This window comes from Acanthopagrus latus, chromosome 6 (genome assembly GCF_904848185.1).
Source record: "Acanthopagrus latus isolate v.2019 chromosome 6, fAcaLat1.1, whole genome shotgun sequence".
Taxonomy (NCBI): Eukaryota; Metazoa; Chordata; class Actinopteri; order Spariformes; family Sparidae; genus Acanthopagrus; species Acanthopagrus latus.
The window spans coordinates 946,780-957,456 of NC_051044.1; the positions used below are offsets into that span (position 1 = coordinate 946,780).

Here is a 10,677-nt window from a genome sequence, read left to right on the forward strand (position 1 = left end):
CAAAATACAAAGTCAAAAATGAATCAAAGATGTGAAGTCAGAGTGAAAAGCAAAGACCTGCGAGACTCTAAGATCCTCACAGAGACTCTGTTACTTCCTCTCTGTCACTCATTTCATACTTTCAGTCACAAAAGAGGTTCGAAGTTAATTTCCTCGACATCTCAAATAAAAGGTTCATTTTCAAACATAGAACATGCAGCTTAGCCCGTCACACGTCGAGCTTCACAGGTACGTCTCTTTCTTGTTGACTGAACAGGTGTGAAAACCTCGAGCAGAATACTTCAAACTCACCACAGCTCAACGTCAGCCACGTCTCCAGAGTGGTTATATTACATTTACCCTCAGATTTAATGTCAGGATTCAGAGACTGAGTAATCAGATTACTTAACACTATAACAAATGAATCCAAGATCACAGACTGCTGTAGATCCAGGAGGCAAATTCTGTAAAAACAAAAACCAAGACACAAGAACAAATGTTGGTGTTCATCTCTGCAAACCACAGACATGCTGCCGCTCTGATGTTCTGTAGCTTCAGTTATCTCATGTTGGTGCTGGTTGCTGGTTAGGATGGGAGCATGTTTATGATTCTGTCGCCTGGAAATGTTCCGACGTCCCGTTAAAACCATCCTGTGGTTTGATGCTCACTGACAGTGAAACACAGACGTCAGCAGCGGTCTCTGGTCCGGTTCGTTTGTCTCTCACCGCCGTCTTCTACCATGAACGTCAGCTTGTACAAATGTTAACCTGCTGTGACACAAACAGAAATATTGACATGATTCAACTACAGACAAATTCTGCAAAACACATCTCTGGTTTGCAGAAATGTCAGAGTCCAGCATTTATTTCTTGTGACTGGGTCGGTCCAAAGCCTGGTTAAACCTCACCTGTAGAAGAATGAAAGGAAATGAAATGAAATGGACCTTGTATGAAATGCAGCCTGATGCTCTTCAGTGTATCAACTCACATACAACAAACAGACGTGAGCTTTGTTTAGTCGACTAATGTTTCAACTCATTGCATCATTCTGCATCTAATAAATACGTCCTGCGTGTTGAGCTTAAAGTGTTCACACATCGTGTTTCATTCAGTGTAAAGTTTGTAAAACCGTCAGATGCTCACCAGCTTCTTCCCTCTCCACTCTGTTCCTCCTGCTGCTCCTTCTTGTCCTCCTCCTCTCCGTCTCTCGGCCTGTCACCGCCTCCCTCCGTGTCTCCTTCTCTCTTCTCTCTCGTTACAGCGTCAGATTTACAGCAGCCGTCCATGCAGACGGCTTCATGAAGGTATCAGCCTCAAAGGCTTGTTTTAATAACTGGTCGAATATAGAATCAGGGCTCCAAATTAAACAATGAAATTATTCTGGACTGGAGGAAAAAGATGACAGGTGAGGAAACAGGAGCCAGAGATGGATGGAGGAGGATGGAGGAGGATGGAGGAGAGTGGAGGATGGAGGAGGATGGAGGAGGAGGGCGCTCTGAGATAAAATTGCCTCAAACTAAATCAGTTCTACGAGTCACAATTAGTCACGCTTCAATAAAGAGAGTTGTGTTTGAAAAATTGGATTGTGAACATGAAACTGATCAGAATCAAGAGATCGGGACCTGGAAGATGTTCAAGACTGGGAACGATAATATGAAGGATTCAGGCAGATACGTGTGTGTGTGTGTGCGAGCGCGCGTGCGCATGTGTGTGTGTGTGTGTGTGTGTGTGTGTGTGTGTGTGTGTGTGTGTGTGTGCAGGGTATAACTTCCCTCTCCTTGGAGAACGGGCAGAATTTATCAGAACATTGTAATTTGTCAGTGAGAACAAATAAGTGATGAATTTCATGCAGATGTTTCACCAGGAAACGTTTCCTTTCTTTATTTCTCAGTTGTTTTGTCTCTGTTCTAAGATGTGGAGTCAGTGGGTGTGTTGTTGATGTGTGGATGTGTGGATGTGTGGATGTGTGAAGCCCTCTGTGAGAACAGAAGTGATCTGGTATCACCGTCTGTGTTTGCATCACTCGTCCTGCTGTTTCTCTCCTCTCGTCTGTTGGATCGTGACTTGCTGCTCTCAGACCTCCTCTTACACTCTCTTGTTCATCTCTTTACATCCTTTCACGTGATGGATTATTTAACATGCAGTCCATTTAGCCATGATGTTAACAGGCTCAGTGATGTGTGCATATTAATGCTAATGCATCTATCTTTGGCCTGTAGAGACTGTAATCTCTGCAGCTTCATTTCCAGGATTTATGTTGAAGTTCAGTCGGTATCTCCAATATTTACAGAGTCAAGAGCTCAACTACATCCAGTTATCATCATGTAATCATGTAGCAGGAGACGTGAAACAAAAACTTCATGTCTGCAGATTAACTGTACTTTACTTCATGGACGTGACGTTACAGAGAGGAGAGAGAGGACCAGAACCAGAACCAGAACCAGAGTCTCTGCTGAGTGGGAGAGGTAAAGTTTTCATTTCTCCGTCACCTCGAGGAAACTTCTGGGATAATGTACGAACCCAACGACATGTTTAACTAAGGTCTTGTTGTTTTAGGACATTTTAATGTATAAGTCTTAAATATTCTAGTTTCATTTCATTTTGATGTAACTGTACATGAGGGGCTTGTTAGTCAGACGTCATTAAACATCTCATCCTGCAAAACTAAAGTAATGTCAAAGTCACAAAACATTAAAAACCTGCTTCAGCTTCTTTCAAGGGACTCGTTTGAAAATACATTTTTTTATTAGTTAAAAACAAAACATATTTGAGAAAGACAGACTGTGGAGAAAGGATAGATCACGACTACCTGGTGTAAATGTCAGCCCCACCTGGTTCTGTAGGTTGGACTCTCCGTGATAAAAACGTATATGGCCCGGGAGCAGAGCGGATCAGCGAAGGGTTAAGACGTTCTGTTATCTGCCATTTAAATGCCAGCGTGGCTCCGAGCAGATTTCTCATCTTCCCTGCTTCATGGCTTCGTCCCCGATGGCCGACTGCAAATTTATCCATTGTCTCCGTGTCCTGGGCCAGCTGAGCCAACTAATCAATTATAATCAGGTAACCAATCAGGGCACAGGTACACCAATTAGAGAGCGCCGGGGATCCTGGGAATATCAATTAGAAGACCTGATTTGGCTCTAATTTAGAGCAGCTGCTGCTGAGCTCTCCGGGTGACAGCGAGTATTCCCCTCGCTAGGACTGTGGTGTCTGCACCCGACACACACACACACTCACATGCACACACACACACACACACACACACACACACACACACACACATGCACGCACACGTATGCACAGACCTTCTGTGTGACAGTGAGAATAACACAACTGATGCACATACAGCAGACATGAAAGTAAATGTACACACAGAAAACAAACTCAAAATATGTGCATGTGTGTGGGTGCACTTCCTCTGCACGCACACACACACACACACATACACACACACACACACACAAACATGCACACACACACACACACACACAAACATGCACACACACACACAGGCAGTAATAATCCAAACTATTTGCTCAGAGTAGCGGTGCAGAACCGCTCTGAGCTCTGGAGGACAAAGTCACATTCTCACTCCTCCTGTCTCCTCTCCCTCCTCTTCTTCTTCTCTCCTCTTCTCCTCTCCCTCCTCTTCTTCTTCTCTCCTCTTCTCCTCTCCCTCCTCTTCTTCTTCTCTCCTCTTCTCCTCTCCCTCCTCTTCTTCTTCTCTCCTCTTCTCCTCTCCCTACTCTTCTTCTTCTCTCCTCTTCTCCTCTCCCTCCTCTTCCTCTTCATCACTTCATCATGACTCCTCTCTAGTCTGTCAGTCTTTCTCCTCTCCTCTGTTTTCCTGCAGCTCTCCTCCTCCAACTGGAACATTATTTCATGTGTGCATGTATTAAATATTTAAAATGAACGTATGAGACAGAAGATCATCAGATCGTCGGATCATCGTAGCGTCTAACAGCTGAGAGGTTGTTGCTCCGCGGCTGCTTCTCAATCTGCAGCGATCCTTTCAGCATCTCTTTTATTTTCTCTGCGTGCAACAAGAAAAATCATGCAAGAAAACACACTGACAGTCTGTTAGAAACTATTGTGACACATATGTGGCCATGTTAATAATGATAATATTACTAAAATGATCATTTGAATGATTAATACATTACAACAAAAGTTAGTACAAACAGAGGCCAAAATAAGAACAACAATGAAGACACGTTTCCTGTTTTATGTTGAAGGAGTCTCCTCAACACGTGTTTTGTTTCACTTCCTGTCTCTGTCTGTTTCCTGCGGCTGTGATTGTCTGTTACACCTGTCAGTGTTTGTCTTCTGCCAGTTTCTGCTCCCTGCGTTTTATCCATTTGTATTTAGTTAATCTTTATATATTTCTAACGTGTTGTAGTTCTTTGCTCAGTTTTTGTGGCCTGACAGTTTTTGTGTGGATTCAGCTCTATTTTGTTTAAGCTCCCGTCTTGTTTCTATTATCTTGACTTGAATTTGGCACCTTTTGCAAAAACACCAGACAGCATCACAGTGTTTACAACCCAAAGTATTGATCAGTGAGGTCAGAATCCAGAGGTTTATTGTCCGAGAGAACACCAGAACAACCCGTCCGCTGGTGATGACAACAAGAAGAACAAGGCAGTCTGTAATAAGTGAAAGTGGAAACATGAGCCGCGTACAGATACACGACGAGCTGCTGCAGCCAAGTCTGACTTCACTTGAGAAAGACCAATCCACTTTAGCCACGGCCGCGCTAATGGAGCGTAGCTGCAGGGTGCTATAATGGTTACCAGTATAACAGGCTGGCCTGGAGCCACTTTAGCTTTCCTTGACTTTATTATGCCTAATGGTTTTGGCCGGTGTCGTATATGCTGTCGATAAGTCCCTAATGAATCCTTACTGGTAGCTATTAGCCAGCACCAGCTCCACGTCTGGATTTGACTTTTAAATGTGGAATTAAGTTGTTTGTTAGAGTCCACAAACATAATCAGCTCATCTAGATCACCTCCAGACAGAACCAGAGCCATGGTACTATGTAGTGTGTGTGTGTGTGTGTGTGTGTGTGTGTGTGTGTGTGTGTGTGTGATGATTTTAATTCTTGGTGAAATTATAAAATATTTCAGAAAGTAGCAACAATTACAGTCCAAACATCGAATACAAATGTTGGTAATTCACCTTCACTTTCCGTTTGTTTCGGCTGAATGTTCTGTTTCTCGGTCACAGCTCTGTGATTACACTCTGCTGAGGTTCTGGCACAGTGACAACTTGGTTCTTCTGTTTTGGTCGACACAAAAACTGTTGGAAATGTTGGCAGGTGTCCTAAAGAACACCAGATGACCAAAAGTGTCTCGAGGTGTCCTTGAAAATATCTGGCGATGTCACTCAAACTGCGGTTGACCATTTGGCAGCCAAACAGCCTGAAGCGAAGGACGCGACTCAACCAGCTGGCGACTCCTCAGATTTACCTGGTGACACTTTAAAGAAGCCCGACCCAGAGGACTGGAACCACTGGACCGAACCAGCTCACTGTTTACAAAGCAGTTCACCTGCTCTGACATTAACGCATCAGCATTTAATAACTCATAATCATGTCAGTCGCAGGAGACACTTTAATTATTCAGTATTTTTAGTCCAGGGTTTAAATACCATGAAGGACTGTAGCATTCTTTACTTTGCTGTGCAGGCTGTACATGTGTGGTATGTTTGTGTGTCTGCAGGTGTAGTTAGTTAATGTGAAGGTGCCACATTTGATGCACTGAAGCTGTTTAGGAGTCGACTCCTCACACATCTGTCGGCCATTAGCCACACAGCCTCCTGCTACTGATACGTTATCAAGGCTCCTTCCTGCTGCCAGCTAAAAGCTATTTCTACTAAGATATTATTAGTCTCTGATCTCACTGCTGCTCACACACAAACACACACACACACACACACAAACACACAAACACAGATAGCTTTATTTGGCCTTCTTGCTCGCCACATATAATCAGGGGACAGATAATTCTGCAGGAGCCTTTATTAGCTTCACACTGATAGCTCCTCCAAAGCGAGGCTGCCACTGAACAACAGCAGTGACACAAACAATACGACCTTTATATTCAAAAACACGTCTCATTTAGGAGCCGCTCACATATTCTGCGCTTGTTGTTCTCTGTGCCGCTGCAGCGTGGGTGGAGATAATGTTCTCTGAGACACACGAGCCTCCATTAAAACACTTTGTTGTTCTCCTGCCGTTGTGCGAATCCTCTGTGGGTCGAGCAAGGCACCAACACTCTCATGGTCAGAGGTTTGACTCCCAGATACTGTTTTAATCGATTACTGTGATTGTTCTTGGATTGGAAAACTGTGATGACAAAAGTTCGTCACTCACCTTTTTCTTTCGTGATGACGAGCTCCAGAAGATCTCTGACAATAAAAACTATGGTGATGATGAGGATGTCTTGTGTGAGCTATCGGACTAGAATTAATATTTTTATTGCCCACAATTGTGCGTCTAGTCTGTCTGTGAATCTATAATCAATACATGGCTGTTACTGATTGTCGTACTCAGAGTCCCAGGTGATGGAAAGCAGCGAGTCACAACAACATGGTTGGTTTTAGTCTGCAGAGAGGGAAACATCTACAGACGCACTTTATTTATAATTCAGCTAAAGGACAGCACGGTGCAGTACAGGGCCCGAGGCTACAGATTAAACAGGAACCACTTCTCATTTAAACCATAAACACTTTCAACAAAACAAAGCCGTCACAGATTTATGGATAAAAGCTCTCTTCAGCCTGAATGTAAATATTAAACTTGTGAAAAGGTGACAGAAGCGACTGTTTGTCACCTCACTGTGTGCTGTCATGTTTCCAGTCTGCAGGCAGAGAGTCAGAGGTCCCAGGATGCCTTGCTGTCGCTTCACGGGTCAAAGGAGAGGAGGGCACAAAATGGCCGCCATCCCTGTGACAGTGCCCTCCTGCACACACAGTCACAAGCTCATGTGCGGTGTGGTCGCACATAATCTGATTTTATAAGAGAAAGTGAGTCCTCTCTGTGACAGATTGATGTCACACACACACACACACACACACACACGTCATGTCCACACACTCTCTGCACACACACACACACACACACAGTTACATACATGCTAAATCAGTTAATTATTCATGAAGGTGACACACAAAGGTTGTGACAAGAGCAGAGAACTAATGGTGCTGCAGATGCAAAATGTTGTAGGAGGAGAAGATAATCAGGATCCATTCTCTCTTTAGTTTTTAATCTAGACTGAACTGTTGTCAATTATCCAGCCACCTCCTGAACTCGGCCGCGGCACAATGGCTGCTTAATGAGAGCGCAGGTGATTGGAGAGGCACGAGCTCATGTGCAGCGAAAACAACCAGGAGGGCATTCAGCGCTGATTAGGCCGCGCTTTGCACCGAACCGCACCAGCGCAAGTACCAATAATCACAGAGGAGAACGTGCTCGAAGGTTTAATGGCTCATAAACATCTGAGCTACCTGAGAAAGTTTTCTTCACAGAGGAGTGATTAACAACCGAGATCACGAAAAGACATTAAGGAAAATAAATCATATTTCTAAGAAACTAAAAATCACCACAAGTGTATTTTATAAAGAAATACATGAAAAGAGAAAAACACAGAGAAGAAACTGCTGATTGAATCTTTAATGTGTCGTTCAGTTTGGATTTCAGGACGAGCTTCACTGAGTCAACATCAGAATCACCAGCGTGAGCAGGAAACTGTTCTGCTAACCTCTGAGCATCACAGGCAACATAACATCAGTCCAACAAAACTCACCTCGTCTCACACGTTTGTCACCATGTTAATTCTCTCAACAGAAGGCAGACGTGATGTTTTTCTGACCCTCACCGAGCTGAAACCAGACCACCAGCACACCATGAAATCAGACCGAGAGAAACATGAAGTTGCAACAGGCTCTTCGTTTCTCCTTTCAGTTTGTACTTACCCTGGATTACAATATGTATAGAATACAGCTGTGACAGTTGTCACTGAGCCTGCTGGCGCGTCGCCTGGTCCCTGCAGCACCTGCCCCGGCTCCCAGGTCCACACCGCAGCACTACAAAGTCCTCCTCCTTGACTGGAAATCCCTGCACAGCATGTCCCCTCCCTACATATTCAGTCTTCTCCGTCCCTGCACACTCCGGCCCATCTGCTCCCCACTCGCTGCTCTGTGGATGACAGGGCTCTCGGTGCTGCTGGCCCAGACCTCTGGTATGTGAAGCCTCGGGGTCTGAGCCAGCGCACATCTGTTGCTTCTTCAAAGGTGCAAACACAACTTTGTAGACGAGCTCCTGCTTCTTAATCTGCATTTATAAAAACGTATCCGGCTGCCTTCACACGCACTTCCTTCTCCCGTCATGTTCTCTCAGTTTACTAATTCCAATTTGTAGATTGTCAAATTACATATAGATATATTATATATGATAGATATATACTTTGAAAAATGTTAATCTAGAGTTACTTCAAATAAAAAATTCAAATTGAATTACAAACACTTAATTTACTGTCTTCCAAAAATGACCTTGTGACAGCTTCATATTTACCGTCCAGACATGAAAGTGGTCTCAGCTTGTTGTATTTCTTACTGAATAATACAACAGTATTAAATATGATTTAGTACATCAGACATACATGCTGTACAGATGCACTCACACCTGCATACATTTGGATAGAAATTCAGGTAAACAGAAGTCTGCATAAAAAAGCTTCAACAAACATCAGCTGACAAATAAAATACAAGATGATTATAAATATAAATATAAATATAATGGAAATACTCACATTATTTATGTTTATGGTTTCATAATAAAGGTAATATGAAGAGGACATTTTCACCCTGAATTAAAAGTATCATCTCGTCTGCAGCTGTCAACAAAATACGTCTAAACAAAAGCTCAGGAGAAGTCAGACATCACCTGAGAAACACGGTTTATTATGTGTTTGTCAGAGAAACGTCTCCACTTGACGTCTCCTCGTCCACCTTCAGACACCTTCCTCCATCAGAGTGAGACAGCAGGACAGTTTGGACCATTCACATGAGCGCAGCAGGTACAAGTCCTCACACTGCCGAACTGAAGACAGCTGATGGATTCACAGCAGACGGGCCTCCAGTGTGATCGGTGTTAATCTGAAGATTGGAGACAGAGTTCTGTCAAACCCATCTGGATTTGGGGGAACTCTACACGTTCTGTCCCAAAGAACTGAGATCAGAATAAGTTTGGATCAAGTTCACTTTACTGAGGTCACATCGGCAGCTTGGGTTGATACAAACATGTCCGGACGGCTCCGACACGCAGAATCTAATGAGCATTGATTGATGATATGATGTGTCTGTTTGATTGATCGTGAAAGGTGACATCTTAATCATTGACACACACGATCACATGAGCAGATATACACACAAACATAAATTATGTTAACATATATCAATATCAAGGCCGGGCGATGAACCGATGCAGATATTAGATGGTCACAAAGATACAGCTGCTCCTAATTAGATCACGCTCTCTGATGCTACACTGAATCAATACATCAGGCCGATGTGATTCATCACTGTTGTCCTTCAGAGAATGACCACGCAGCCCGGCTGTCTCTGAGACAGGACTCAGCGCAGCTCGATTAAATATTCATTGTGTCAAGTCAACATGGCTCCACACGCAGCTGCATGACAAGCCCATATCAGGAACACACCGCACTGAATTATTCTCTGTGTGAGAGCTGATGCAGCTCAGGCAGCCATGTTTTCTCAGCTAGTTAAGAGGTCGGTTTGGTAGAAGCGTCAGTCTCTGGGCCGACTCGAGCTGCAGGAACTTCAGCGTCCACATGAGGTTCCAAAAGTGAGTCGATCCCCAACTTTACAGCAGACAGACTCATGTTTACAGCCTGGAAGACCTAATGTAACTGTACAGGGGTGCATTTTTATATCACTCACTCATATAAATTATGGTAATAATGTTAATGTTATACCTCATATGGCTTGTTGTGCCTTGACTCACAGACGGGAGGGGAGGGACAGACACTGGTGTCAGACGTGGGAAGAGGCCGGAGCTCCTGGAGGAATAAACACACTGAGTGGTGGTGATGACAGTTTGTTTTCCAAGTCTCCTCTCACCTCAGTACATTACAGAGGGGTTTAGAAAGTCAGTGTGTTTATCTGACGGCTGAATGGAAGCGATGGAACAAGTCAAGACACGAGAGGATCACAGGGAGACGACGTCTCTGGTGAGTGCTGACCTCAGTCAACTGAACACAAACATGGACACACACACACTTGGTGCCTTTTGGCTCTTGCAATCAACATTCAGTCAAACCAGTGGTGTTTTAAAATAAACATAAATTATCCCACAGTCTCATCAGCAACGTTTCATATTATTTGAACTTTTAATGTACAGAAACCTTCATTTCAGGTCGTCCTGGTATCTAACATTTCATCATCCTCATGTGACTGCGTGACAGCAGCTGTGACCCTTCAGCTCTGAAGCTGGAGATGAATCCAGAGAGCAGCCTTTCATTCAGTTCATCTGCCTGGACCTCATGCTGACTCTCTCACACTGATCCGGGTCTCTCAGGTACACGATCACCCAGCAGCTGGCCGCTGGCTGTCAGTCCTCTGTCTGTGCTGCTGGCTCAAAGACGACATGAAAGAACCACCCGAAGCCCACAGCACAGAGAGC

General features: G+C 44.1%; 1 long non-coding RNA gene across 1 annotated transcript; it reads right to left on the bottom strand.

Moving 5' to 3' along the window:
- Positions 1-324: 324 nt before the first annotated feature.
- LOC119021543 lies at positions 325-2,939 on the bottom strand. The gene is made up of 2 exons (XR_005075633.1): positions 2,810-2,939; positions 325-749 (listed from the first exon to the last, which is right to left on the bottom strand). It is a non-coding gene; the product is annotated as an uncharacterized LOC119021543 (long non-coding RNA).
- Between the last annotated feature and the right edge of the window lie 7,738 nt (positions 2,940-10,677).